Genomic DNA, 17,086 nt, shown 5'->3' on the forward strand with positions numbered 1-17,086 from the left:
GACTGGCAACAGAGCGATGTTTCCTTTACCGTGTATAAATATGGAACTGAATAACATAATGGGTTCCAACATTTGCAAGTAATTTCCAAAACCACTTATGTTCTCAAATGAGATACTAGTTTACGGAGTTCGTTCTGCCCATTTGCATTGTGGGAAGTGTAGATACCAGGCACGGCATTGTAATCTAATGCAAGGACAATTTTTTCCCAAATTTAGTGCAATAAAGAGCAGTACTTATTTAGGGACGTGTCAACAAATTGTAGAGTTTTTCCAACAGCAACCAACAAAATAATTTGGCGCAAGTCCCGGAATTTACTAAAAGCCAGTGACTGTCACAGCATGCTGGTTGTTCTTCTTTTGTAACAGCTGGAGACTCACAGGTTACAGTTCACTAATGGGGCTAAGTGACAACTTTGTGTAGAGCAACTTTTCAATTTTTTAACTATTGAGTGCAGCTCACTGGAGTGCAGTTAGTTGAATGTAGATTCCAGTATTCTCCTGGATTGCAGCTGTAGCTTGATAGTTAAAATCGGAAAGTTGCACTACAAAAAGTCTCCATGTAGCCTCAGCCTAAATCTACATTGTGTACTATAATCATTATAAATAGTGTTGCACAAACTCAACCAGTAGAACCCTGTTTTAGGTCAAACTTTGCTAAAAGTTTAGTTTAGTACAAACTTGACGAGAGCTTTTAGCAAAGTTCTACCCAGGTTTTACTCAATACTAGTCCTGAACACTGGTGTATAAAATTATTTAAAAGCCATAAAAGCCTGCAAAGTACCCCCAGAGTGTTATACAGGGCTTTTATGGCTCTTAGATAGTGTTATACAGCAGTTTTAACTCCTTAGTGACCAGCCTGTTTGCGCCTCAGTGACAGAGCCAAATTTTGGAAATCTGACATGTGTCACTTTAACATAGAATAACTCCGTAAAGGTTTTGCATATCCCAGTGATTCTGACATTGTTTTTTCGTCACATATTGTACTTCATGTAGGTGGTACAAATAGACCGATAGAATTTGTGTATATTTATTAAAAGTGCCAAAATTGGGAACATTTTGAAAAAAAATGTTATTTTTTCACATTTTTAACTGTAATATCTTAAATATGAGCAAGCATACTGCACAAATTTCGAGAAGATATGTGTTTCCATCTGTTTACTTTATTTTGGGTGCACATTTGAAAAACTTTCGATTTTTAACCATTTAGGAGACGTACAAATTTTGAGGAACATTTTGTTTTCCTACATCAAGCCAATATAGCAAAAGCTCATAGGTGTCAGAATGATGGATACCCCCACAAATGACCCCATTTTAAAAACTTCACCCCTTAATATATTCACTGAGGGGGGTCAGGAGTATTTTGATTCCACAGTTTTTTTTCAGGAGTTAATGCAATTTAGAGGAGAATAAATAAAATGTCATATTTTTGCAAATATGTCATTTTAAAGATGTATTTTTTTCTATAGAGCACATGAAAATGAGGATTGACACCCCAAAATGGATACCCCTGTTTGTCCCGTGTTCAGAAACATACCCATTGTGACCCAAATCTTCTGTCTGTATGCACAACGGGGCCCAAACCAAAAGTAGCAGCCGGTGGCTTTCAGAACAGACATTTGGCTTGAAGGTGATTTAGGCCCCATTGCCCACTTGTGGAGCCCTTGAGCGGCCAAAACGACAGAGAACCCCCACAAATGACCCCATTTTGAAAACAAGACCCCCTAACAAATTCATCTAGGTGTGTATTGCGTATTTTGACCCCACGGCTTTTGAATGAATCTAAGCAAAGCAGAAGGAAAAAATTACGATTTTAAATTTTTTTTTTGGCAATTATGTCATTTTAAAAACAGGTTTTTTTGTACAGCGTACATAGGAATAAAGACTTTCACCCCAAAATGGATCCACCTGTTTGTCCCGTGTTAAGAAACATACCCATTGTGGCCCTAATCTTCTGTCTGTATGCACAACAGGGCCCAAACCGAAAGGAGCATTACACTTCAACTGTTTTTAACTTTTATGTGATCGCCAATATCCATTGGATAACGGTGATCACATGATCAGAGACCGCTCACCGCGGACCTCGGTCACTGCATCAAGCTCTCAGATACCTTTAGGAGCCAGGAGCAAGGAGATTTTAAATTTCCACTGGCCTTCCCCAGCTTCTGCGCTTGCGTCCGCCATTTTGCCGACTGGCGCATGTGCCGAAGTTGGGAAAAGGTCCGCGGATAAAGATCCTGTTGGGGAACATCGCCAGAGGCCTTAGGTAAGAAATTTCACCTCCACTCATGAATCGAATCCATGACAGATCTTTTTTTACTTTTACGTGATCGCCGTGAAATCTTCAGGCTCTCGACTACATTTGGTTGCCAGGAGCAGGGAGCTTTTAAATTATCCGGGTAATCAGCGGTTTTTGTGCATGTGTCTGCTACTTTGGTGACGTGCGCATGTCCTGAAGCTGAGGAAGGTACGCTGATAAATGATCCATGAGGGGAGATGAAAGTTAACCTTTAAGGGCGCGCATTCGCAGAAGATGAGGCAAGGTCCTGGAAGGACCAGCTCACCGTAAGACATCGCGGAGGACTTTTTAAAAACTTTTCTGTGATCGCCGCTATCCATTGGATAGCGGCGCTCACGGGCCTGGGGAGCGGTCACTGCGGCCCCCAGTAACATCTTCTGCTTTCAGACTACCTTCAGTAACTGGGAGCCAGGAGATTTCAAATGCCCTGCGACGATCTGGTCTTCTGCTCATGCGTCGCCATTTTTCCTTTTGGCGCACATGCATTGAAGATGTCCAAAGGTCCTTTTCGGACCAGATCATCGCAGGACATTGTGAAGGACGGAGGTTGAGTAGTTTTAGCCCCCCTTATGGATACGAGCTGTGAAGAGAGCTGAAACTTTGACTTTTTTTCACTTTTTATTTACTATCATCCAATCGCCGATCATATTACCGGGGGTCGGATTTCCCAGCCCCCTATGACAACTCCAGGTTGTCACCTACCTCCAGTAGCTGTCAGCATGGAGCTATCACGTCCACCGCCCACGTGGCTGTAATTCACAGAGGAAGCATGTTTTTCCGTCCCTGAGGATTAAAGCCCCCTTAGCTAGGACGTAAAAAGGCAATGGGGCTGTCACTAAGGGTTAAGGGTTTCGGTGAATTTTCCATTTGGTTCAAACTAATTCGGACTGGACTGAACTTTGTGCAAAAGTTTGGGGAACCGGCTAGACCAAACTTTTCAAAAGTTATCTCATCACCAATTATACAGTGTGTGTTCTATATGTGGGTACTACATAACACTCATTTGCACTACACATTTGATGTTTGCCTTTGGGTGGAATCCACCAATTGTCCAAGTCCACTGCTTCTTATTATCCTCTTCCGTCATTCTTTTCTAGCTGATCTCGCTCGCACCTTCTATGACGACAATGGCATTAACATAGTAGCTTAGTATGTAAGGCAGAAAAAACATATATATGTCCATCCAGTTCAGCCTATCACCCCTCAATCTTGATCCAGAGGAAGGCACACGATTGGGCACATGAGGAGCCCGCAGCGGAATCCGACCCTGTGCCCAGCCAATATACGCATGTATCTGCTTTTCTTCTTCGCCAGCTGTACGGCGAGCCATCGGGCATGCACAGTACCGTTTTTATTTTTTAATCCCAGCTTTTGCCATGTCATCGCTAGGCAATGATGCCAGTACCCAAGACCTGGGAGATTCACTTTAGGGAAAAAATCTTAAATACTATGTATTGTGGTTAGGAAGGGCATGGTGTCATTCACATCATAGATTCTACAAAAAAAGGTTTAGTTCATATCTAGTAATTAGCATGGGGATTAAAGATTAACTGAATTATTATGAGTCCCACAATGCATCTTGTCTCATGGGCCTTTGCCCAAATGACAATGAAATGCTTCACAATCTTAATGTTCTGAGCAAAAATGAGCATTTTCCAGATGGTATCTCTAGGTTGTATTACGTATCTGGCGTTGCCCTGCATTGTTATCAGGAAATAGATTTTAACAGTAATTTCAGCCCTTAGCAAAACAAGAGCAGTCACTGGAAATATCACTTATTGGAGACCAATCAAGAATAATAATAAAGGTGGGAAAGGAAATATCATTAAAGACACAGTAAAATGAAGCCTTCTTGATAGATGTCATGTAAGAAAAACAGCATTCTTGACATTTTAGTATTGGGTCATGTAGAGTTTAGATAATATTTTTTGAGTTCCAATAATATAGAATATTTCATAAACGGGCACTTGCCGGATTAAAGGGAACCCGTTATCAGTTTGACGCCCTAACAACGGACAGCAGGAAATACCGACAGGCTCCCTCTATACTTTATTAGTATTAATGTTACCATAGTTTTAAAAACTGCATGAGAAGAAGTGTCCACCAGGAGGCTCCAGTTTAACTTGATTGACATGTCTCTCCCTATACAAGCAAATGGATATAAGATGTAGAAAAATGCTATGATAGCCTGAGTCAATGTTAGGCCTCATACATACAAGCGTTTTTACGCGGTTATGTAGCCACGATAAAACATTGGCCCGAAATTGCGACCATGTGAAGTATTGGATTCCAATGAGCATGAGCGATTTTCGTGAAAAAAAATCGCACCATCAAAATGAGAACATAGACATCAAAAAATACGTCTTGACCTATCTTTTAATAAAAAATGCTGGAAGCTCCCATTGTCTCCTATGGGAGCTGAAAAAAAGGGAGGGGGGAGGTTACCTGCATCTGGAGCTCTGAAAAGAAGACAGTTGCCACTATTTAATCTATTGAAGGTATTAGAAGTCATTCCGAAGATTTCTGCCGACCGACGGAATTCTGCGCTGCAGTGTATTTTTCACGGTCCGTGTGAATGGACGAGAAAACACGAATTAAAGGGGTTGTCCCGAGGCAGCAAGTGGGTCTATACACTTCTGTATGGCCATAATAATGCACTTTGTAATATACATTGTGCATTAATTATGAGCCATACAGAAGTTATAAAAAGTTTTTTACTTACCTGCTCCGTTGCTAGCGTCCTCGTCTCCATGGTGCCGACTAATTTTTGGCCTCCGATGGCCAAATTAGCCGCGCTTGCGCAGTCCGGGTCTTCAGCAGTCTTCTATGGAGCCGCTCGTGCCAGAGAGCGGCTCCGTGTAGCTCCGCCCCGTCACGTGCCGATTCCAGCCAATCAGGAGGCTGGAATCGGCAGTGGACCGCACAGAAGAGCTGCGGTCCACGAAGACAGAGGATCCCGGCGGCCATCTTCAGCGGTAAGTATTGAAGTCACCGGAGCGCGGGGATTAAGGTAAGCGCTCCGGTAAACTTTCTTTACTTCCCTGCATCGGGGTTGTCTCGCGCCGAACGGGGGGGGGGGTTGAAAAAAAAAAAACCCGTTTCGGCGCGGGACAACCCCTTTAAGCTCAGGACTAGAGATGAGCGAACCTACTCGGACACGCCCCTTTTTCGCCCGAGCGAAATCTTTTCACCCGAGTACTGAAGTACTCGAAAATTGCGGTGCTCGATCGAGTAATTACTCGAAACGAGTATATTCGCTCATCTCTACTCAGGACTTATCACAGCTATTCTTCATTAATGCTATGTTCGGCCGTGATGAGGCCAACGTGAAAACGCATGCCCTCGTGTGAATGAGGCCTTATGGTATATGGAGAGCTACTACTCTCTACTTGAACGTGGCACAAACAGCGCATATACTGTATATAGATCCTTTGACATATTCACTAATACTGCTGTGGTAGAGGGTCGGCGACGCAGACACCAGGATATAAAGCGGTCAATGGAGTTACAAAAATACATTTTATTATAACTAATAAGCTGCAGAATTAGAATGGGTACACAATTTTTAGCACACGGTTAAGTAAATACGGAAATTCTATGGATTGGTTACACCTGACTATTACTAACTAAGGCTTCTTTCCCACGAGCGTATATCGGCCCGTTGTTCTCACGGCCGGCTGATATACACTGTGATCTGATGCATTGGATTCCAATGCATCAGATCACATGGCCGTATTCTCGTGACGTAAAAGCGCCCGGCCGGGCAATATAGCGCCGGGTGTTTTTACGTAAGGCCGGAAAGATAGTCCTGGAACTATCGTTTTGGCCAGAATATGCCGGACTGAGCTAAGCACCGCCCTGCCTCCCCCTATTGCTGGCTGTCGACAAGGGTGTGGGACGGGGATAGGCTCCGCCCCTCCCCTTGTCCACAGCCAGCAATGAGAGGAGGTGGGATATGGTGGTGCTTAGCTCCGCCCCTGTCCCACCCCCTCCCATTGCAAAGAACGAATGGGGATAAGAGCAGAGGTAAGCCTGTGAGGGAGAAGGAGGGGAAAGGGGTGACTGCATGGTGGCCTCGGCCTATATGCGCCGAGGCCCATGCCGTCTGCATGGGTGCGCAAACGTTTGATTTGTGCGCCTGTTCACCAGTTTTATCTCTCCCATCATAGCGTGTATCGGCCGGCCATGAAAACGGTGGCCGATATATGCTCGTGGGAAAGAAACTTAAGAGTGATACCAAAAATAGAATAAGCAGTTCTTCAATAACAACTGGTAAACTAGTAATCGCGGCTTGCCACACAAAGTCCGTAGTTATTCAAAGATCTAACTGCAACTGGCAGATGTGTAAATACCTGAAACAAAGGCCTCAAAAATTCCAAGCTCTTTTCAGTAACATCTCAGTCCTATAGCTAAGTGATCAAGCTGAGAAATACTAGCATCTTACAGAATAGTGTTATGTGACAAGCAGGCCTGCATCTTTCCTTAGAGTCATTATATGTAAACACACATTCATTTTTTTATTGAGGCTGACCTCACTTACGATCCAACCCAATTTTGATGCAATACTTGATCCCTTCTTCTTGCTTCAGTCCCTGGTCCAATAGCACAGCATACAATCCGCTGCTCTCTTTGCTGTGCAGATCCATTCTTTCTCTTTAGTGCAGGTCGTTGTCATTTGATGCAGCAGTCTCTCTGTAATAGTAATTCCTGTCTTTTATGCAGTGGTAGCCTCTCTTTTCTTACACTGCTGCAGCCCTGTGCTACTTCAATAAGTCTGGGGTGCAGGCTCTACATCTGGCAGTCCTGCAGACCCCTGAGCTGCTCGGCAAGGCCCCAGCTCACTCACTCTCTGGTCTCAACATGGGCTGTTGCTGGCTTGTTTCCAGCAGCTGTCACCTATGTCTCTATCCTCTTCTGCACACTTCTGGTGCAGCAAAAATCCTTTCAATATTCTCCCCAGAAAGTTCTCGAATTCTCTTGGACAAGGGCAGGGCAGAGTCCCTACTGGGGGCTGTTCTGGCAGTGGTCACTGCTAACATACTAGGGTGGAGAAATCCTCCTTACCTAGTGCTTTAATGCTTTGTCAATATCCTTCCCTGCTATTATCCTGGGACAGAGGATGGGACTGCAATTGGGCGATCCCAGTACCTGATGAAGGTTTGTCTCCTCACCCCACCTACTCCGCCCCTGGGTGATTCTTGTACTGGAGGGGGAGTTGGCCTTAGTGGCCATTGTCATGCCTGGTCTTCAGGGCAGCTGTGAGTCGCTAAAATGAGCAGTGGGTCTATGTTGCAGGGTAAAGAGGTGAGCAGAGCACTGCTTCCCCTCTACAGAAGCACTGTGATTACTGTCTGTCACTGTGCCGCTTGTGCCATCTAACTCCTGGCACATGCAAGGGTCCAGTATGACATCACGGTGTCAGTGCCAGACCACATGATGCATTGGCTGGCACATGCAGGGTGTCATTTGGGTACTGGGGGCTGCCAGATTAAAACTCCATTCTGTTAATGTAATGATGGACTGGTGAGCTGCCAATTATCTCAGCCAGCCTATCAGTATCTCTTTTAGGGTATTTATGCAGGTGCCTCTGTTGAGTATGCTGGTAATATCCTGGTTCTGAGTTTGGTGTTGGTGGTCTTGGAGCTTTAGTTATTGTGTTAGACCTTCTGTGCATGACGTAATTGAACGTTGACTATATGCTTGTCCACCAGGTACTGACTACATTCTTTATTGCACTCTGACCTCAGACATGGTTTTCAGTTACGCTTTTGTCTTTTCCTCACTGCATTACTGTCTTGACTCAGTCCTTCTGCATTTCCTTTCTACCACATAACAACCTAGGGACATTTAGGGAATGCAGTTAGGTTTCAGCTGTGGGGTCGCCCTTTTTGGGGCTGGTGCTCCACTTTCCTGACAGATCCAGAGAAAGAACCCGAACTCCATTCTTGTACCTTTGTTTATCTCTATTTTGTACATCTAGTGCCTGGTTTTCTCCTGTGTTTTGCACGTTGTTTAGCCTGTTTATGCTCTCTTTGTCTAAAGTTCAGCTTCACTAAGAGGACTGAACAGATATGAACATGAAACTGGCACTGTTGTGGATATAGTCTGATTTGAGATAATCAATTTGTTGTAAGCCATAGAACTTAATAGGAAACAATTTGACAATTATTCATGACTAATTTAAACCATGGGGAATCGATTTTCCCAGTGCACAATGGGATGGAGTATTAAAGCTGATGATATTGTTATGGGGCACTGCAACTACTAGCAATGTTAAGGGAGCCTTATGGTTCAGACAATGTAGAGTCCGTTTTCTAATGAATTTCTTTGCCAGTTTGATATATCAAAAAGCTACCTTCCCATTGGAAAAATTGGGGTTGAAGAAGTCCAAGAGGGCGAGATTCAAAATGGCCGTCGTTTTGGTCACATGACCCTTCCCCTGCAGCTTGTTTTGCAAAATTGGATCCCCATTTGCCAAACTGTTTTCTTTCTATTTGGGTTGATAAGGGCCAATAGGGGCTGTAAAGAAATTAATAAATGTCGCTAATCAAAAAGGAGTTAATATATTTTGCTTAGTAATCTATTTGAATCAATAAGGTTGAATACTGCAAATATTCTATTCTGCTCTGAAGGACTCATGACTATTGAGTAATAGGCCAAACGTCTGATCTAAGTGGAATCAGGAAGTTAAGAGCAGATGTTCATAAATGTAGTGAGACATAGCCTAACCGCAAAGAAGTTGTCAGCTATTTCTCTATATTTACTAATGTACTAGTCTAAAAGTCATGTGAAATCAGCTGTTTCTTGAATGTCATATATCAAGCCTAAATGTCAAAGTTTATTGAATGATTATGTCATTGTAAGATATAGAAGTCATGTGTTTTTATCAGATGAATGTATGTATCATGAGGTTACTCCTTGTATTACCAAAGGTCGCATCCCTGCGTGGGCGATCTTCTATATAAACTGAGACTATGCCAATAAAGACTTAGAGTTCATTACTTCATCATATACCGTGTGTATGGTCAGTACTTAGACTCTCAAGAGGAGCGCTCCTCCTGCTTAGGTCAATTCGGAACCGACAACATAACTGATCAGTCTGTTTGAACAAATTAACCCTCGACAGTTCTTGGCGCCCAACGTGGGGCGGGGCTTACCTTTACGGGACATCGCAACCAGTAGACTGAAACAAACTCCTGGCCCGTTGACGTGGATATTGGATCCGGAGACTCCAGACTGAAAACACCGGTGTAACAGGTAAGAGCTTATCTTACTATTATACAGTCTGGATTCTTTTGATCTGTGTGTCTCTAACGGACTAGAGGTATGTTGTTGCCTGTTTCCTATATTTTCTGCCCCGTCCATATTTTAGAGTGAATAAGTTCATTTAACTGTCCTAGACGGAAGAACTCACTCATTGGGACTTAAAGAGTCATGTTGTCTGTATTGGAGATTGAAATGATTGTTGTTGTTATAGTCTCATTTCTGGCAGTCATATTCTTACTCTGGATCTGTTATAATATTACTAAAAGTTCCCTAAGAGGCGAAGTCTGGTCTCCCCTGAATCCTAGTGTTTGAAGTTGACCACGTTTTAGTTCTGTAAATCTATTCCGGGACAGGGAACTGTGTGTTCCCAGATAATCTCAGTGATTATCTTAGTTTACTGTGTGAAATATACGTCCTGTATACTTAGTGAAGAATAGTTGGAAGTGGTCAAGATGGGGTCTGAACAATCTAAGATATATCAGACTCCTATTGAGATAATTAAAGATAGAGAAGGGGAGGACATTTGCAGACAAGCCTATAAAGTTTACAAACGTATAGGCCTTAAGAAGGCGGGAACATTCAATTATGAATTTTGGTCACAATATGAGGATAAGCATAGAAAGGAAATAAGAAAAAAGGGTTTGGAAAAAGGCATGAAGGCTATTCTGGACTGCTCTAAAACAGCAGAAGACGAACACTGGGACTCCGAGTCCCGAGGCGAGGGCATTTTAGTTTATTGTCCTATGCCCCGGCCACCAATAGACGTTCCCATGGAAACCCCTACGGTTCCATTAGTCTCTCCTGTCGTCCCGGCCGTTCCACCAATGTCTCCTAATAATCCCTTTAATTCTCTGTATCCCAATTTGCCACCCTTGCCTCCTACGTATCCACAGGCTACTGCCCAGATGGATACACCTCCATACAGCCCTCAATCAGGATCCCCGAGCCCTGAAGTAAATAGAGGTCCGGCTTGGGACTGTCCACGTTGTGGTCAACAGAATGCCTGTTTTAAAGAACTCTGTACAGTATGTGGGACTCCACGTCCCAGGGATCAGTGTAGACAACCGATTCCCTTATTCCCAGTTACAACCTCCACTACCCATTATAGAGAACCAAACAGACCGAGTCCACCATTGGGCACGGTCAGACAAGAGGACACTGACAGACCATCGTCTTCTAATGACAGACCTACGGACGCACATAGACCAACTCCCGGGTCTACAGTCACTACATGGCGACCCTGGAGCGCCACAGACCAGATGGCACTGTGTCAGCAACTGCCCGATCCCCAGACAGAGCCAGCAGCTTTCCATAGAAAGTTGGAAGTCATACAGAAAAACTACTCTGCCACTTGGACAGATATGGAATGTCTTATGAATGTAAAATGTCCTCTGGGCCTTTACAATAGTATTGCTCAATTTTGTGGTCTTGAAGATCGCCCAGATGACCCCCAGACATTACCTAGTGGTACTCAATATGTTGACAAAGTTAAAACCTGGTTTAAGGACAAAGCCCAAGAGAGACGTACAGCCCTAACCCAGTGTAGACAGAACAAGGGCGAGTCTATTGAATGTTACTTTGGCCGTTTAGAGGAAGTTGGCAGAGATCTGGGTTTATATGATTGTCCAAAAGCAATACGTAATGCTGCTTTTTGTGAAGCCTTTATGCAAGGAATAGATAAGCGCCTGTCTGAACGCGTTAAAGCATGTACCCCCGATTGGCGACAGGCCAAACCGCGTGATCTATATAAGAAAGCTGTAGGATTTGTCATGGATACAGAAGACCACGCAAAGGGTGTTATGGTTAAACATTACACCATGGAGGGGGACACAGTCCGACTTAACGACCCCAGGCGGGAGACCCGTAAGTGTTATAACTGCGGGAAGACTGGACACTTGGCCCGTAATTGTAGAGCCCCTAAACACCCTAGACAGAACATGTCAGACGAAAGGGGGCAACAGGGAAGTACGGCCAATACCACATCATCCCGCCCACAGGGAAATAACGGGTATACCAATTACCAATGAAGGTCTGGCACTCCTTCCCCCGTGTCCCTTATAGTTACTGACGCACGTGGGCCACAAATTTTTCAGCCTCTAAAAATCCAGGGGAAGGAGGTGCCCTTTTTAATTGACACAGGGGCTACTAAATCATGTGTCAGTACCTCACAAGTCAATGACCTTAGTATTCCCCTCTCAGACTCCATAGCCATAGCCGTTGGAGTGTCCGGTGAACCAACACCCATGCGTGAGACCGAGCCCATAGAAGTCTCCTTTCAAGGGTCACGAGTCCTCACTCGCTTCCTGGTGTCACCCGCTGGGGATTGCATCATGGGAACCGATGTGATGGGACCCCTGGGGTGCTGTATTCAGCTCCATCCTTCCGGTGAGGCTCATGTCAGTACCTCTGCGGCCGACCACCAAGTATTCTGTCTCATGGCAGCAGACTTGGTCACTCCGCCTCCTTCTTGTACTGTATATGTGTTGACCCCAGAAGATACACAGGTTCTCTCAGCAGTGCCAGAGACCCTTTGGGCAAAAGGGAAGACAGACTTGGGCCATCTCCACGTACCCCCAGTCATGGTATATCTCAAAGATGGGGAAAAAGCCCCCATGATCCGCCAATATCCCCTAGCCATGGCACAGGAAGACGCAATAGCCTCCACTATTACAGAGTTATGTGCCTTGAATGCTTTAAAACCTTGCGTCTCACCCGCTAACACGCCACTCTTCCCGGTTAAAAAGAAAGGGAAGAAAGGTGAACCTGATACCTACCGGATGGTTCACGATCTAAGAGAAATCAATAAGGTGACCATCCTAGAAACACCTTTGGTCCCCAATCCTTACACTCTGTTGTCCACCATACCTTCCGGAACCTGTTGGTACACCTTGATCGATCTCGCCAATGCATTTATGTCCGTCCCAATCCACCCCGATTGCCAGTACCTGTTCGCCTTCACGTTCCGAGGAAAACAGTACTGCTGGACTGTCCTACCACAAGGGGCACAAAACAGCCCAAATCAATTCACCCGATGTATGAGGCTTGTACTTGATGCATGGACGGTCCCACCAGGTGTGGCCCTGCTTCAGTATGTTGATGATCTCCTACTCTGTGCACCGGACAGACCCACCTGTGTTGCGGCCTCACTCAGCCTCCTTTGTTTTCTTGCAGACAGTGGGTGTAGAACCAGTAAAGACAAATTACAGTTTTGCAAATCTCATGTTGTGTTTCTTGGTCACTGCCTAGGTCCTGGTACAAAACACCTCACGCCAGAACGTACCAAGGTGGTGGAGGACATGCCACTCCCTACCTCCCATGCTCAGTTGCGGACATTTCTGGGGTTAGTTTCATATTGTCGGCCGTGGATTCGCTCTGCCTCCATGACCATGCAGCCTCTGTACGACTGCCTGAGTTCCAAGCCATTTGCTTTGTCTCCGGAAGCCGAGTCAGCTTTCCATCAGCTGAAAATACAGATTACCAGTGCTCCAGCACTGGGTCTGCCAGACTATGATAAACCCTTCCAGATGTTCGTGACTGAGATGGCAGGACATGCTACTGCCGTCCTCACACAAGAGCATGGTGACAAAAAGCGCCCTGTAGCATACTACAGTGCACATCTTGATGCAGTAGCCAGGGGTTCACCCTCCTGTGTAAGAGCAGTTCTGGCTGTACAAGCACTACTTGAGAAAGCTTCTGAGGTGGTCCTAGACTACCCTCTTGTGGTCCTCACGCCCCATGACGTACATGGAATTCTGACACAGGTGAGCCGTAGACATCTTTCTCTTGCTAGACAGGTCAAAATGGAACTTGCAGTACACTCTTCATCCAATGTCTCATTTCAACGTTGCACAACTTTGAATCCGGCCACCTTACTGCCATTAGGTGACACTGATTCAAAAGGGGGAGTAAGCACAGGGGATCAACTTTTTGTCAATTCCCTAGGCGAAGAGGAAGCTTTTGACACCGAGCACCAGCATGACTGTGCTGCTCTGATGGAGCAGGAGACAGCTGGATTTGCTCATGTCACAGATAAGCCTCTCCTGAACCCCCACCTTGAAATGTTTGTGGATGGATCACGATACCAGAATGAGATGGGCAGATTTGTGACAGGGTTTGCTGTGGTATCAATGAATGAAGTACTGATAGGCCGCGCCATGCCCCCACATATGTCAGCACAGGAAGCGGAGCTGTGCGCTCTGACCAAGGCCTGCAAGTTAGCCCGGGGAGTCACTGCTAATATCTACACGGACTCCAGGTACGCGTTTGGCGTTGCGCATGACTATGGGCCGATTTGGCGCGCGCGGAGCTTCCTAACAGCTCAAGGCAGACCGATAAAGAATGGTGAGGCAGTAAGTAGTTTAATGTCAGCTATCATGCTCCCGAAGCAGGTAGCCATAATAAAGGTAAAGGCACACACCCGAGGGGACTCCTTGGAAAGCAGAGGCAACGAGAAGGCAGACGGAGCAGCAAAGGCTGCAGCCCTGCTGGACTGGAGGGCACCCGTGTGCAGAGTTCAGACCAGGTCCTTCCCAGCGGAGGAGGATCCTGATCCCCCTGCCAAGGACCAGACCCTCTCTGTCCCACCACAGAAGGAGGTGGACCTACTCCCCTCAGGGCAAGAGCAGGAGCGCTGGGCAAGTGCAGGGGCAGTAAAAGGAAATGAAGGTTGGATGATGGGTTTCCGTATGTGTTTACCTGCGGCTGCCTATCCTAGTATGGCCCTTTTGGCTCATGGAAAGGTGCACGCTTCTCGTAATGCCATGGTAGCCCTGGTGGAGAAAATGTGGTACGCTCCGGGATTTGACAGGATGGCAAAGGCATACGTCAAGGCTTGTGAAATCTGTGCACTACACAACCCCGGTCAAGTAGTAAAGACCCCTCGGAAGTGCACTCCGCGACCTTTGTACCCCTTCCAGAGACTACAGATAGATTACATCCAGCTGCCCAGATCAGGAAGGTATGAGTATGTCCTGGTATGCATTGACCTCTTTTCTGGGTGGGCTGAGGCCTACCCGGTCACGAAGGCCACTGCCCAGGCCACTGCAAAAAAACTTGTGTCAGAGTTAGTGTGCAGATTTGGGGTACCAGAGACCATTGAGAGCGACCGTGGTACTCACTTCACTGGTGAGGTAATGAAGGAAGTCATGTCCGCCTTAGGAGTAGAGCAGGCCTTTCACACCCCCTATCATCCGCAGAGCTCCGGAAAAGTAGAAAGGCTCAATGGCACCCTCAAACTTAAGATACAGAAAGCCATGGTTGAAACAGGAAAACCTTGGCCCGAGTGCCTACCTCTGGCCCTCTACTCAGTACGGACCACACCAAATAGGAAAACAGGACTGTCTCCTTATGAGATTCTCTTTGGCTCCGTGCCCAGGTTAGGACTGTATCACCCCCAAGCTCTATCCCTGGGTCATGATAAAGTTACTTCCTTTGTGCAGGATTTATGCCAAAAGCTAAAAATAACACACGACCTAGTCTTCTCTTCTATTCCAGACCCTGATAGTTTGGAAGGATCCCACTCTCTGAATCCCGGAGATTGGGTGGTGGTAAAGAGACACGTCAGAAAGACTTTGGAACCTCGCTTTGACGGACCATACCAAGTGCTGTTAACCACTCCCACCTCGGTCAAGCTAGAAGGCAAACCCACTTGGATCCATGCCTCACACTGCAAGAAAGTTCCAACGCCTCAGCACCACGAGGGGGGTGGAGAGTAAGCCCAACCCAGGGTGGGGGAGGAGGATGGCAACCTGGACACCAGCATTGATAGTCTGGATAGGTGTATTATTTACCCTTTGTTTTCTTGGACTACTCTCTTTTCGGGACAATTCTTCATCAACTGTCGATGTAAGAAGAAGATGGACTGTTTGGGCGGAAGGACACCCCAACATGTGGGAATACTTTGCAAAAGACGTACTGAATATTTCCCACATGTGCATGCCCAACCTGCGGAGTGGGGAAGATATTTTACGGACTTGCTTACTGTCTATCCCCACCCCAGTAAAGACACTTCGCGATATATATTCAATAGTGCATAATGATAGTGATGTGGAAGAGAGCAATGTTGTTCAGGAAAATACCTTTCTTAATGTATATGAATATTGTTCCTATTGTGATGCGGTCGAACATACACTTTATGTTTCACACAAATGATAAGAGATTTGTTTAGATTCATGAAAACAATAATACATTTTAAAAAGTCAGATGTCGGCTGTGATCTTGGGACTTGTTCCGATCGCCATATTTGGGGTCAGGAAGGAATTTTTCCCTTTTATACAAGGATAATTGGCTTTTTCCTAAAAGGGTTTTCGCCTTCCTCTGGATCAACTCAGCCTCAAAATTCCCCATAATTGTCATTCCTGTGTGTGACTTCCTGATGTCCAAAATGGGGGAATGATAAGGGCCAATAGGGGCTGTAAAGAAATTAATAAATGTCGCTAATCAAAAAGGAGTTAATATATTTTGCTTAGTAATCTATTTGAATCAATAAGGTTGAATACTGCAAATATTCTATTCTGCTCTGAAGGACTCATGACTATTGAGTAATAGGCCAAACGTCTGATCTAAGTGGAATCAGGAAGTTAAGAGCAGATGTTCATAAATGTAGTGAGACATAGCCTAACCGCAAAGAAGTTGTCAGCTATTTCTCTATATTTACTAATGTACTAGTCTAAAAGTCATGTGAAATCAGCTGTTTCTTGAATGTCATATATCAAGCCTAAATGTCAAAGTTTATTGAATGATTATGTCATTGTAAGATATAGAAGTCATGTGTTTTTATCAGATGAATGTATGTATCATGAGGTTACTCCTTGTATTACCAAAGGTCGCATCCCTGCGTGGGCGATCTTCTATATAAACTGAGACTATGCCAATAAAGACTTAGAGTTCATTACTTCATCATATACCGTGTGTATGGTCAGTACTTAGACTCTCAAGAGGAGCGCTCCTCCTGCTTAGGTCAATTCGGAACCGACAACATAACTGATCAGTCTGTTTGAACAAATTAACCCTCGACAGGGTGTTTCCACAACTTTTGAGACACCCTGTAGATTTTGCATTTGGACCCAACATCAAGTTTCGCCTTTGGGGACTGTCAACCCTCGTAAGCTCATATCTGCTACCTATAGAAATATCACTGTATAGAAATGTATCTCCTTCTCCTTTTCATGTTGCTATGGTATATTGCAGAGATATTCCCACTCATTAACTCGCTCTCTGTTATACCATCGGAAGCCTGCCGACTGAGCTCTACGCACTGCCACTTGCCTACCGAGCTTAATGAAATGTTGCTGCTACCGTTTATGAATGCTGATACATATCAGCTTCTGTGACTTGCCTTAGAAAAAATAAAAGAAATGCGATATCCCTACTGCTGAGTTATGACTATTTCCCTGATAAGCCTACTGAGCTATAAATGCTTGAGATATGCCAAGCAAAATAGAAATTCCTGCGAGATACGATCACTGAGTTATGACTGCTGGAACACCCTTCATGTGGGTTCACTCCGCAGCCCTGGAATGTATG

Source organism: Eleutherodactylus coqui, chromosome 10 (genome assembly GCF_035609145.1).
Source record: "Eleutherodactylus coqui strain aEleCoq1 chromosome 10, aEleCoq1.hap1, whole genome shotgun sequence".
Classification (NCBI taxonomy): domain Eukaryota; kingdom Metazoa; phylum Chordata; class Amphibia; order Anura; family Eleutherodactylidae; genus Eleutherodactylus; species Eleutherodactylus coqui.